Below are 13,608 nucleotides of genomic sequence, written 5' to 3'. Positions count from 1 at the left end.
ATCAGAGGCCTACAAGTGGTACCACATCCCTTAACCTGTACAATAGGGGCACTTTTAGTCAGATGTGCTCCTTCTCCTCCCTTCCCCCAAGCCCCTCCTTCCCCTCCCCTGCTACCCACAGGGGACTAAGACAGGTTGACCACGTGAAACCTTCCCCTTCCTCTGGGGTTTACAAAAAGGTACACCTGTACTCTGTCTTGTGGGTTCAAACTCTCATCAAAAATCACCATTTTCCCTAGCCATGCTATTTGCCTGTCCAGTACATTAATAAATCACTCACCCAAAGGGAAATCTTGCACCCCAAACCCAGTAAACAGTTCACCTGGGTTCAACCCCCAGTGCCACAAAGAGAGATGAAGAAAAACAGGTCCGCAGCTGCTGTTCGTCTACCATGGTAAGCTTTTGTCACTTAGCCAGAGGCTTTTGGGGGGACAGGTTGACACTTATTTTTAAAATGTTCTTTTGGTTTGGAGGATTGGGCTTTTTTGAGAAAAGATCTCACTATGTGTGCCAAGCTGGCCTCAAACTCACAAAGATCCACCTGCCTCTGGGAGTAACACCACATCTGGCTACTTATGTTCTTAGTGCCACATCACTGCTGAGAGATGAAGGTAACTTGAGTGTCTTTACAGTGTGTGTGTGTGTGTGTGCGTGTGTGTGTGTGTGTGTGCGCGTGTGTGTGTGTTAGCACTAAGCTACATATAGGGTGCTAAAGCCTAATTTGGGGGCCCTGAGATTCTGGATTGTGTGAGCAATAAAATTCATTTGATAGAATTTACCATAGAAATGCTTAAAGAAATGTCTTAATTACCTTTTTATTGCTTTCAAGAGATGCTATGACCAAGGCAACTTATGAAAGAAAGCGTCTAACTGGGGGCCTGCTTACAGGTCAGGGCATGAAAGCAATGAGTGGCACAGAGGGAGCACTGCAACAGCAGGCACTGGAGCAGGAGCTAAGCGTTTACATCCTTGTCTATGATTTGGAGGGAGAGCTTGGGTCTGGCATGGGCTTCTGAAACCTCCAAGTCCATTCCCCAGTGACACCCCTCCTCCAACAGCTCATCTCCTAATCCTTCCCAAACAGCTCCACTAGTTTAATGGTCTCCATCCATGGGTCTTGACCCTTTGGGGGTCCAACAGCCCTTTCACAGGGTCACCTAAGACCATCTAAAAACACAAATATTTACATTACAATTGCTAACAGTAGAAAAATTAGAGTTATGAGGTAGTAACGAAATAATTTGATGGTTGGGGATCAGCACAGCATGAGGAACTGTGTTAAAGCATCACAGTTTTAGGAAGGTTGAAATCCACTCCACTTACTGGAAACCAAACACTAAATACACGAGCCTATGGCAGCCATTCTCATTCGAACCACCACAGGGAGGAACGGGGACAAGAGAAGTCATCTTTTGAAGGAACAACTTTTATAATCTATCCAAGCCATAAGGTCAGATCTCAAGAGAATGATGCTGAAGGGGCTGGCGCATGCTGAAGGTGGACAGCGGTCTCACCTCTGGCAATGGACAAGTGCTGGAGCTTCCCCCAGGCCAGGCAGGCCCTGGAGAAGATGGTGATTGCAGAGAGAAAAATGAAATTTTCTACTGACCTCCACTCGTAGTTCCAGTGCTGCAGTGTGACATTTTTCCTCCAGAAATAACATGCTCATCCAATCACCATCTCAGAATAGAGGTCACCATGGCCTGGTAGACATGCCAACTGTTTAAACAAAGGTAGTGAGGTCCTTCTATAATGATGCCGATGGAGCTATCAGTACTCCTTAGAAGGGTGAATGGAAGGGTCTTGAGAGCCTCACCTGGGGTTCTGATGGAGGACTCTTATTGGTTAATAAAGAAACTGCCTTGGCTTTTTAATAGGGCAGGATTTAGATAGGTGGAGTAGACAGAACAGAATGCTGGGAAGAAGGGAAGTTAGTCAGACGCCATAGCTCTCCTCTCCGAGATGGACGCAGGCTAAGATCCTTCCCGGTCAGACACCACCTCGAGGTGCTACACAGATTACTAAATATGGGTTAAAGCAAGGTATGAGAAGTAGCCAATAAGAGGCTGAAACTAATGGGCCAGGCAGTGTTTAAAAGAATACAGTTTCCGTGTAATTATTTCAGGGCATAAGCTAGCCGGGTGGCCAGGATCCGGGCGGCAGGAACGCAGCCTGCCGCTCATCACTACAGGGTTCCAAACATTACCCTTCTTTTTCCTTCCTCAAATCACTGCAAGTGATTTGGTGAGAGACTAGAATATATACTATCTATCCCATACAGCATATAGGAAGGGTAGAATATATGCTATCTATCCTATACAGCATATAGGGAGGGGTAGATTAACTAAAAGGAGGGCTCTGTGATGCAACTTCTTTTTTTTTTTTTTTTTTTTTTTTTTGGTTTTTCGAGACAGGGTTTCCCTGTAGTTTCTAGAGCCTGTCCTGGAACTAGCTCTTGTAGACCAGGCTGGCCTCGAACTCAGAGATCCGCCTGCCTCTGCCTCCCGAGTGCTGGGATTAAAGGCGTGCGCCACCACCGCCCGGCATCTTCTTTTAGGTCGTTATCCACATGAGGTGAGGCTGTGCAGTGATGCAGCTGTTTGGGGGGTAGAGGGGCACTCATTTTCCCATAAGTAACCCTTCACCCATGTTCTGAACATGAATTCAAGAAACTCATTGTTTTGTCAAGTTGAATTTTGTGGTATTAAATATCAAATATAAAAAGGTAAAGAGCCAGCCTGCTGATTCTGAGAGGAAGCTGAGAAATATTTCTTTTTATCGAGGTTTATTAGAAGGCCCTCAAGGTCAGAATTGGGCCTCTAGGAGAGTGGATCACACTAGATGGAAACAATACACTATTTGGAGATCTAAACATGATAGAGTCTGAGAAAGAAAGAGAGATCGAGAGATTTCCCTTGAAAACTTGGAGAGGACATTCGTTCAGACTGTTTGTGGAGGGGAGGAGACACTGTCATGAAAGGAGGCAGGATAGTGGAAGACCAGATAACAGATTCCTTCAGAGAATCTCTACATCAGCCCCCTACTCCCACCCCCAACCTGGAGTTTCAACCCAGTCCCTAGGACAAGGGAAAGATCTGGTTTTTTTATAGCCTCTAGGGATGGCTGAAAGGTTCACATCACATGATTTAGCTCAACATTGTGTGTGTGACAAAGAATATGAAGAAACCCAGTACTGGCTAGGACCATAGATCAGGATATGCTCTTAGGCCACAGCCTAGGTGTCCTGGAACTAGCTCTTGTAGACCAGGCTGGCCTTGAACTCACAGAGATCCACCTGCCTCTGCCTCGTGAGGGCTGGGATTAAAGGTATGCGCCGCCACCACCACCCGACTCCAGACAAGATTTTTTTTCTTTTTTTGTTTTAATACATTTTTATTGATATTTATTGAGCTCTACATTTTTCTCTGCTCCCTTCCCTGCCTCTCCCCTTCCCCATTCAGCCCTCCCCAAAGGTCCCCATGCTCCCAATTTACTCAGGAGATCTTGTCTTTTTCTACTTTCTACTTCCCATGTAGATTATATCGATGTAAGTCTCTCTTAGTGTTCACATTGTTCTCTAAATTCTCTGGGATTGTGATTTGTAGGCTAGTTTTCTTTGCTTTATGTTTAAAAACCACCTATGAGGGAGTACATGTGATAATTGCCTTTCTGGGTCTGGGTTACCTCACTCGAAATAATGTTTTCTAGCTCCATCCATTTGCCTGAAAAATTCAAGCTGTCGTTATTTTTTCTGCTGTGTAGTACTCCATTGTGTAAATGTGCCACATTTTCCTTATCCATTCTTCAGTCAAGGGACATTTAGGTTGTTTCCAGGTTCTGACTATGACAAACAAAGCTGCTATGAACATAGTTGAGCACATGTCCTTGTGGCACAATTGAGCATTTTTTGGATACATACCCAAACATGGTATTACTGGGTCTTGAGGAAGGTTGTTTCCTAATTTTCTGAGAAATTGCCACACTGATATCCAAAGGGGCTGTACAAGCTTGCACTCTCACCAGTAATGCAGGAGTGTTCCCTTTTCCCACAACCTCTCCAGCATAAGTTGTCATCAGTGTTTTTGATCTTGGCTGTTCTTACAGGAGTAAGATGAAATCTCAGAGTTGTTTTGATTTGCACTTCTCTGATGACTAAGGATGTTGAACATTTCCTTAAGTGTCTTTTAGCCAATTTATATTCCTCTCTTGAGAGTTCTCTGTTTAGGTCTGTACTCCATTTTTTTTTTATTGGATTATGTGTTCTTTTGGTGACCAATTTCTTGAGTTCTTTGTGTATTTTGGAGATCAGACCTCTCTCCGATGTGTGGTTAGTGAAGATCTTTTCCCATTCTGTAGACTGCTGTTTTATCTTGTTGACCATGTTCTTTGCTTTAAGAAGCTTTTCAGTTTCAGGAGGTCCCATTTATTAATTGTTTCTCTCAGTGTCTGTGCTGCTGGGGTTATATTTAGGAAGTGGTTCCCTGTGCCAATGCGTTCAAGTGTACTTCCCACTTTCTCTTCTATAAGGTTCAGGGTGTCTGGCTCTTATTGAGGTCTTTGATCCATTTGGACTTGAGTTTTGTGCATGGTGATAGATATGGGTCTATTTTCATTCTTCTACATGTTGATATCCAGTTATGCCAGCACCACTTGTTAAATATGCTTTCCTTTTTCCATTTGATATTTTTTGCTTCTTTATCGAAGATCAGGTATTCGACGATGTGTGGATTGATATCCAGGTCTTCTATTTGGTTCCATTGGTCCTCCTCAGACAAGGTCCTTAACCCTCTGTCCCAGAGGAAGCTGTAAGGAGGCGTGGCCTAATTCAGGTTATGAGATCAGGCCAAAAGTTGCAGACCTATGTTCTAATAAGTGGAATTGTACTTTGTTCTGTCATTGGTACCCCAGCTGGTCACCCATCTCCCTAGAAAAAGGAAACATGACATGAAAGCAGAGAGATTACTTTAATCTAGGAGTTCCAAGCAGCTCAGCATTGTGGCCCAAATACTGTGTGTCTAGAGGTTGTATGAACAAGAGTGGAGATGGTACACATACTTTGGAGTGGACACTCATTATTTCTTTAGATTGCTTAACCTCTAACCTCCTTCTCCGTGCTTAAAGCATTCTCTGTGCATGTTTCATTGGAAGGCAACTAAGGCAAAAGTCCACACGCTTGCTTTCTTAGTTCCAGGGCAACTAAGACGAAGGGCAAGCTACCTCCACTTAGATCAGGTGCTAATGATGGGGAAAATCAAGGTTTCACAAAAGATTCTGGAGCGGTGCAGGCTCTACTGCCCAGTGTCCTACAGATGATGGGGTGTTTTCTCTGGGCTGGCTTGGGTCTGACTGTGCCTGACTCCTCTCAACCTGCTCAACTCCCAGACTATCTCTTAGAGTATTTCCTGATTCATTGAGTTCACACCCCCCCCCCTCCAGATTTGCAAGACAGGGTTTCTCTGTATAACAGTCCTGACTGTCCTGAAACTCACTCTGTAGACCAGGCTGGCCTCGAACACACCGCAATCCACTGTCTCTGCTTCCCAGGTGCTGGGATGAAAGGTGTGCACCACCACTGCCTAGCTGAGTTGATTTTTTTTTTAAACATATTTTCTCTCCTGCATCACTCAAAGTTAGTGTTGCTTTCTGCTGCTTACACCTAAGGATCATGACTGATGCAATGTTTCTTTTACTTTTTCTTATTTTTTTTTTTAGTTGATTCATTTTATTTTATGCGTATTTTGTCTGCGTGGATGTGCACCACATGCATTCTTGGTGCCCTCAGAAAAGAGGGTACTGAATCCCCTGGAAATGGAGTTACAGATGATTGTGCACCACCATGTGGACCCTGGGAACTGAATCCAGGTCCTATGCAAGAGCAACAAGTGCTGTTAAGTGGTTGAGTCTTCTATCCAGCCCTGATGCAATTTTTCATTGAGTGAATCAGAGATAGCAAAACTCCAAACTAGTTATGCTATTTTTGTTTTGGTTTTTTTTTTTTTTGGTTTTTCTTTTTTTTTCTCCAAATATTTACTTATTGATTGTAGAGAAAGTGTTCTGGCATGTATTCCTGCATGCCATAAGAGGGCACCAAATCTCATTATAGATGGTTTTGAGTCATCATGGGGTTGCTGGGAATTGAATTCAGGACCTCTGGAAGAACAACCAGTACTCTTAACTTCTGAGTCATCTCTCCAATCCAGTTTTTTTTTTTTTTTTAATTTCTCAAGACAGGTTTTCTCTCTGTAGCTCTGGCTTTCCTGGAACTCACTTTGTAGATCAGGCTGGCCTCGAACTCACAGAAATAAGCTTGCCTCTATCTGCCCAGTGCTGGGATTAAAGGCATAAGACACCACCACCCTCCGTCTCTCCAGAGAGGGAGGAGAGGGAGGAGAGAGGAGGACTTGCATGTTGACTTTACAGGAAAAGGACTTTTCTTTTCTTTCAGATCCTCCGGAAGTAGAATTACAGATGTTTGTGAACTACCACATGGGCGTAAGGAATCGAACCTGGGTGCTCTGGAAGAGCCATCTCTCCAGCTCCTCACATTCCACTGTGCTGGCTAGTGAGAAGAGTTTTGTAGCCGCCTTCCAGAGCTGGGGCAGAAGTGTTTGTCAGTGGTTTAACTTTGGCCTTAAGTGGGAAGAGGTGTTGGGAAAGGCTAAGAAAGAACGTAATGTGACAAGAGATGAGGATGGAAAGAACAGAAGGGAGGAGAAGAGGATGGGCAGCAAGAGGATCCGGCCTTCCTCCCCCGGCTAGGGCCTGGCCCTCTTTCCGTTGCAGTTGCTCTAATGTTTCTTCAAACACTTAGCAACTGCAGCTTCCCTTCTCATTAGAGGAGGAAAGGAAAGCAAACACAATTACAGGCAGAAGAGTAACCCCTGGAGCCAAGATGAGAAAGCCACACAGAATGGTCTCTGTTTGAAAGGGGTAATTCTGGTGTTGCAACCTGCTAAGTCACCCAGGTCTTAATGCTCTGACCTTCAGACAACAGTCTTTCCTTCCTTCTCAATTGTCCCCTCTCTGGGATTCTAATCGGTCACTGTGATGATTAAAACCAGCAGGGTCTCTCCAACCTCTCAGGGAAGTCTAAGAGTGAGCTTAAATTCTAAAGAGCAGCATTTCTGGCTATATATTTTATGTATTTCTTTCTCTCAGTTCTTTCCTACTTAAGAGATTTCCCTGAGCTACAAAGTAATGGTGAATACTGGTAAATAAATTTGTGGGAGTTCATAGATTTTTGATCACCTGCCTTAAGCTTAATAGTCCAGACCAGTAAAGAATGTAATGCCTGTCACCAACCTTCTCTTGGCTGTTGGAGACCCTGTAACCAACAACTGGGTGACCGGCCTGGCTGTGGCCAATACCTTTGCTGTCTGTGTCTCACTTTTTTTCCTCAAATGTTGTCTGTTGATGTGTTTGTGAGATTGTCTTGGCATAAATGAATACAGTCCAAAGAGACTCTTGCGTCCTTCTCTCAGACTACATGCAATTAATTGAAACTGGAATTCCCCCAGGAAGGGGGAGGGAAAGGCAGAAGCTTGGTGCAGCCAGGGGAGGAGCTTGTCTCCAGGAAAGAGATTTCACTGTTCTGACACTGTGGGACCAACTTATCCTTTGTGGGATAGGGACTCAGGGACTCAGGCAGTGACGGGCGGAAAGGTGAGCAGGCTCTGTCCTGACCAGGACTCAGGCAGTGACAGGTGAGCAGGGCTCCGTCCTGCCCAGGACTGCTTAGCTCTCTATGCACACCTCTTGTTTAAACCTAAACTTCATGTCAAGACTTGACCTCTTTATTTGTTCCTCTGTCTAATGTAGCCATATTGAACAAAGTCCTCCTCCCACCCCCTTTCTGGTTTTTATTGCTACTTGTCTCTTTAATTGACCCATTGAGGATTTCTAGTTCTTTAGGACTTCCCACCCCAGGCTCTGACTTTAACAATATCAATGATATTGGCTGAAGCTTTAGACTTTGCTCTGGTTCTGGGAAATCCCTAGTTCACCAGTCCTATCTGTTTGGTTTTACTTCGCTCGACTAAACTTAATTAAATTCAAAATCTTTTTGGGGGGGTGTGTTTGAGACAGGGTTTCTCTGTGTAATAGTCCTAGTTATCCTGGAACTTGCTTTGTAGACCAGGCTGGCCTCGAACTCACAGAGACCCGCCTGCCTCTGCCTCCCGAGTGCTGGGATTAAAGGTGATCACCACCACCCGGCTATTAAATTCAATCTTAAAAAGCCAACCAACCAACAAACAAACCAGTACTCAACACAAAAAGCTGGTGTGGCAATGAAAACCTGTGTTTCCAACTACTCGGTATTGTTTGAAGTTGGGAGTTCAGGGCCAACCTGGGTGATAGAGTGAGACGGTCCCAAAGGGGAAAGAAAAGAGGGGAGGAGGTGGGGAGGGTAGGGGGAGAGAGAGATTTTGGTTGTAAAATGACTGTGAGAAAGTCTGTAGTTTCTCTGTCAGTAGGTTCAGATTTAGAAAGCACTGGGTTCACCTAAGACCAGAAAAACCTAGCTGGGGTTTTGTTCCCAAGCTTGGGGACTTTTGTGTGATTTGAAAACATCTCTATGTGATTAAAAAAATTATTTCTGAAAGACTACATGTTCGTCTCTACTCACATTTCTTAAATGTGTTTTGTTGGGTTTCTGCTTACACCCAAATGCATCATCACGTAAGAACATGAACAAGTATTCCTAAAGAGCAGTCTGTTTTAATAGCCACCTTGAGTGGTCGCCATAGCAGAAAATAAAGTTAAGCCTGACAGTGCTGGTGCACCTCGGGAGTTCAAGGCCAGCCTGGTCTACAGAGCAAGTTTGAGGATGCTGGGGCTACACAGAGAAACCCAGTTGAGAGAGAGAGAGAGAGAGAGAGAGAGAGAGAGAGAGAGAGAGAGAGAGAGAGAGAGAGAGAGAGAGAGAGAGAGAGAGAGAGTCTGGATTGGAGTTTTACTCTGTAAAAATAACAATAGTTATTTGCCTGGGTGTGACTGCATATAGCATTTGTGGTCAGTTATGTAATTAGTACTGAGTGCGCCCTCATCTAGGCTCTTGAATGGCTGCTATCCTTCCCAGGAAGGAAACATTTTAAGAAGGAATTTGACCATGATCTTCAGTTCATATGCTATTTGTATTTTTTGGTACACTGCAGGCATTTGGACTATATCTATCTGGACTGCTCTACCTATCTATTTACCTATCTACTTATCTATCTTTATCTATCTATCTATCTATCTATCTATCTATCTATCTATCTATCTATCTATCTATCTACCTGTCTGCCTGTCTGTCTGTCTGTCTGTCTATCTATAGTCTTTCATGCTTGCAGTGGTGTGAAGGGAAATGACTGTCTGATTGCTATCCAAATGCAGACTGGGATGAGGCCTTTGAAGACAAGGAACTCGGCTCTTCAGAGATCAGCAGGATAGTGAGCACTCTGAGGGAGACACTGTGAGTCAGGATCCCTGGTGACTCAGGGCCACAGCACTCAGTACAGTCAGTATCATGCTCTCATGTGTGTCATCCTGTAACATTTTAGTGTTTGCTTTGTTCTGGTCAGTAAACCAAGAGCACTCCTTCTGCTTCTCTGGGTGTGGTGCAGTGTGTTGCATGCACGAAATGATTTTTTCTGGGTTTTGTTTTTCTCTTTCTTTTTTTCTTCTCATTTTGTTTTTGTGATGGGGCCTCACTATGTAGCCCTGGCTAGCCTGAATTCAGTATCCAGACCAGGCTGGTCTTGAACTCACAGAAACTTACTTGCTTTTGGCTTCTGAGAATCTTGCAGGATTTTTTTTTTCCAAGACAGGGTTTCTCTGGAGCTTTGGAGCCTGTCCTGGAACTCGCTCTGCAGACCACACTGACCTCGAACTCACAGAGATTCTCCTGCCTCTGTCTCCCTAGTGCTGGGATTGAAGGTGTGAGCTACTGCCTGGCAGCAAGAAACTCTTAATCCATGGCTTGCTGTGTAGCTGGGTGACTGGGTGGCTCCCCTGATGGCCTCCTCTCCTTGTTCTCTTGCTGCTCATTTTTCCTCCTCCCAGATTTCTCCTTCTGTTTATCCTCTCTGCCTGCCAGCCCTACCTATCCTTGTTCCTGCCTCATTACTGGCCATTCAGCTCTTTATTAGGACCAGCGTGTGTTTCAGACTGGCACAGTAAAACAGTTTCACAGAGCTAAACAGATGCAGCATAAACACAATTTACACACCTGAAAATAATATTCCCCAACATTATGGTCCTTCAGGGTTCCTGCTTCACAGAAGAAACAGACATTCTACAGCACACAGAAGAAATCAACTGACTAACTTTGCCAGAACAAGGCAGAACAGGTCTTCAAATTTTTTGCTTCACTGAAAAGTCTGCCAGATATAGTGGGCCTGTAGGTTGAAGATGGATGCCCCAACATTACAAAAGAAGTTTGGGTGACTGTCCAGACAGCAAGATGTCCCTGTCATTCCTAGAACTTTGGAAATTGTTTACAATGCACTTCCTTTTTACTTAGGTAATATTATATCCTTCTGGGATCTTTGATGGAGATAAGACAGATAATTATAGTTATGGTTTTCCTTAGTAATGATAAAAATAAATTAGATATAAAACTTTAGACTCACAAAGATAACATATATGATAAAATATTTTTTTAATTTTGCCAGATACAAATAGACTAAATAGTGTAACTGTAATTCTTGCTTGATACCTGTTTTGTTATATGTAATTTTACTATGTTAAAGTTAAAACCTTCCTTTTTATTTAGACAGAATAGGAAGATGATGTAGGATTCCCCTCTGTATGCTGTGAATATGTTTTATTACTATTGTTTAATAAAGAAGCTGCTTTGGCCTATGGCAGAGCAGAATATAGCTAGATAGGAAACTAAACTGAATGCAGGGAGAAAGAAGGCGGAGTTGGGCAGACACCATGTAGCCGAACAAGAAGCAAGATGTGAGGTAACAAACCACGAGCCTCCTGCTAAAGCATAAAATAACAGAAATGGGTTAATTTATTATGTAAGAATTACTTAATAAGAAGTTAATAAGATCACATCTCAACTGCACACAGGAAGCTGAGGAACCAGCCAGGAAGAAGTGGGGTGAGGCTATAAGGCCTCAAAGCCCACCCTGAGAGATAGATGTACTTTCTCCAGCAAGGGCACACCTTCCCAAACAGTGCCACCTACTGGGAGCATGAGCCTTTGAGGGACCTTCCTCATTTAAACCACTACAGTAAGGGTGTGAAGCTAGCCTGGTCTGTGTCAGTGGGTCTACAGTGACACCCTAGCTATAAGCAAGCACATAACCAGTGTCAGTGGGTCTACAGTGACACCCTAGCTATAAGCAAGCACATAACCAAGGGATGCTAGGAGCCATAAGAAGAAGCACCAAAAGGAACATTTGGGCATTTTCTTGCTTCAACTTCTAATTTAGGGTACCTGGACATCGGACTATTCTAGTTATCATTTACTTTGCCTAGTTAATCTTTTCATTTAAATTTGTCCTCATCCAGGACCAGCAAAATGGCTCAGCAGGTATAGGCACTTGCTACCAAGCCTGATGACCCAACGTTTGACCCCCAGAACTTGCATGGTGGAAGGAGAGAACTGACTGGTCTAAACTGTGGGTACAGCAAAAGTCTTCAGGAAGGTAAAGTTTAGGCTGAATTTTTAAGAGCATGTTTTAAAAAAAACCTAGAAGATTTGTGACTATAATATAATATACTATAAATTTATGTCACTTTGAAGATGGCTATCACAATGTAAGTGACAAGTTCACACTCTGTGAACGTGACAAGGTGTTTGTAATTAGGGACATCCACAGGGACACCACTCGTCAGTTGATTTTGAATGTTAGGCTGAAAGCTGTTTCAGGGAGCAAGGGTTCTCTATAAAAGACCAACAGGATTTTTCTGGGGGGTAGGTTGTTTGTTTTGTCCTTTTGAGACAGAGTCTTACTTATATAACCTTGACTGGCTTAGAGGTCACTATGCAGACCCGGCTAGCCTCAAGCTCACAGAGATCTGTCTTTTCTGGCTCCTGAGTGCTAGGATTAAGATGTGTGCCACTGCACCCATCACCAACAATAAGGGCTTCTGTTAGTGTAACTCTCTTTGCTGAATAAAACCATTACTGCTACAACAGGGTTGTATGTTTGGCTCATGGCACACTCTGCTCAGCTAATAAAATAACACTGCTTAGAACAGACATTTCTCTACCATGTTTCCTTTGGGCCTCTCCTCCACCTCCCCTTCTCCCAGCTTTGAACACAATGTGCAAACCGTGTTCTTGTTCTCTACTCTTTCTTTAGTTTCTTACTTTACACAATGGTCTATCCCTAGAGAGCAAAACCATGCCGCTATGTATTAGACCTTGTCCTTACCATCTCTGAGCTCATAATTCCTTTCCTTTTTTACAAGACAGGGTTTCTCTGGTTGTCCTGGAGCAGGCTGGCCTTGACCTCAGAGATCTGCCTTCCTCTGCAGGGGGATGATGGTGAGGTGAGGATGAACTCAGAGCTTTGTGTGTATCTTAGTTAGGGTTTCTATTGCTGTGAAGAGATACCGTGATGTAGTAAAAGGAGCATGCCGGCGGGCTGCATCCCGCCACCCGGCTCCCAGCCGCCCGGCTAGCTTAACCCCCGAAATAATTACACAGAAACTGTATTCATTTAAGCACTGCCTGGCCAATTAGTTCTAGCCTCTTATTGGCTAACTCTCACATCCTGATCCAACCCATTTCCATTAAATCTGTGTATTACCATGAACTCGTGGCCCACGGGGAAAGATTCAGCATGTCTGACCTGGCAGCTTCATGGCGGGCGGCTCTCTGCCTGCCTCCTTCCTCCCAGCATCCAGTTCTCTTTTCCCCGCCTATCTAAGTTCTGCCCTATCAAAAGGCCTAAGGCAGTTTCTTTATTTGACCAATGAAAGCAACACATAGAAAGAAGAACCTCCTACACCACGTGAGCTCAGCAACTCTTTATTTTTCGAGTCTGAAAATTGATGATTCATTCAATCATTTATTTTAATGTTTTTTTAAAATGTTTTTTTCAACTCCCCAAGCCTGTATGTAATACTGTAATTTTGCTTATGTGTGGCATCTATTCTGGTAAATCCCATCCCATTTTCACGTAGCAATGCTCAGTATATTTGAGCTCTACTAAAGACATCCGTTCTCTTTAAAAATAAATAAATAAATAAAAACAAAACAAAATAACAACAAAGCCTCTCCTGATGAATAAGGAGAACAGAAGCAACAGCCTCTCCTCTGATTTACAAACGGAGCAGTCAGTCAGTCGGGCAGTGGTTGCGCATGCCTTTAACCCTAGCACTTGGGTGGCAGAGGCTGACGGACAAGCTCCAAAACTACAGAGAAACTCTGTATCGAAAAACAAACAAAGAAAACAAAAGAGCTGTCAAAACAAACTATCAACAGGTGACATCTCTTTCTAACAACCTACATTTTCATTAAAACATAGCATCAACATTAAAATTATTATAATTTTTTTAAATTTATTTTTTTACATTTCATTTTACATTCCAACCAAAGTTATCGCTCCCATCCCTCCTCCTTACCACCTCTCCTCCTCTCATACCTCCTCCCACCCCCATTGC

Source organism: Arvicola amphibius, chromosome 17 (genome assembly GCF_903992535.2).
Source record: "Arvicola amphibius chromosome 17, mArvAmp1.2, whole genome shotgun sequence".
Taxonomy (NCBI): Eukaryota; Metazoa; Chordata; class Mammalia; order Rodentia; family Cricetidae; genus Arvicola; species Arvicola amphibius.
This window is presented reverse-complemented; position numbering follows the sequence as displayed.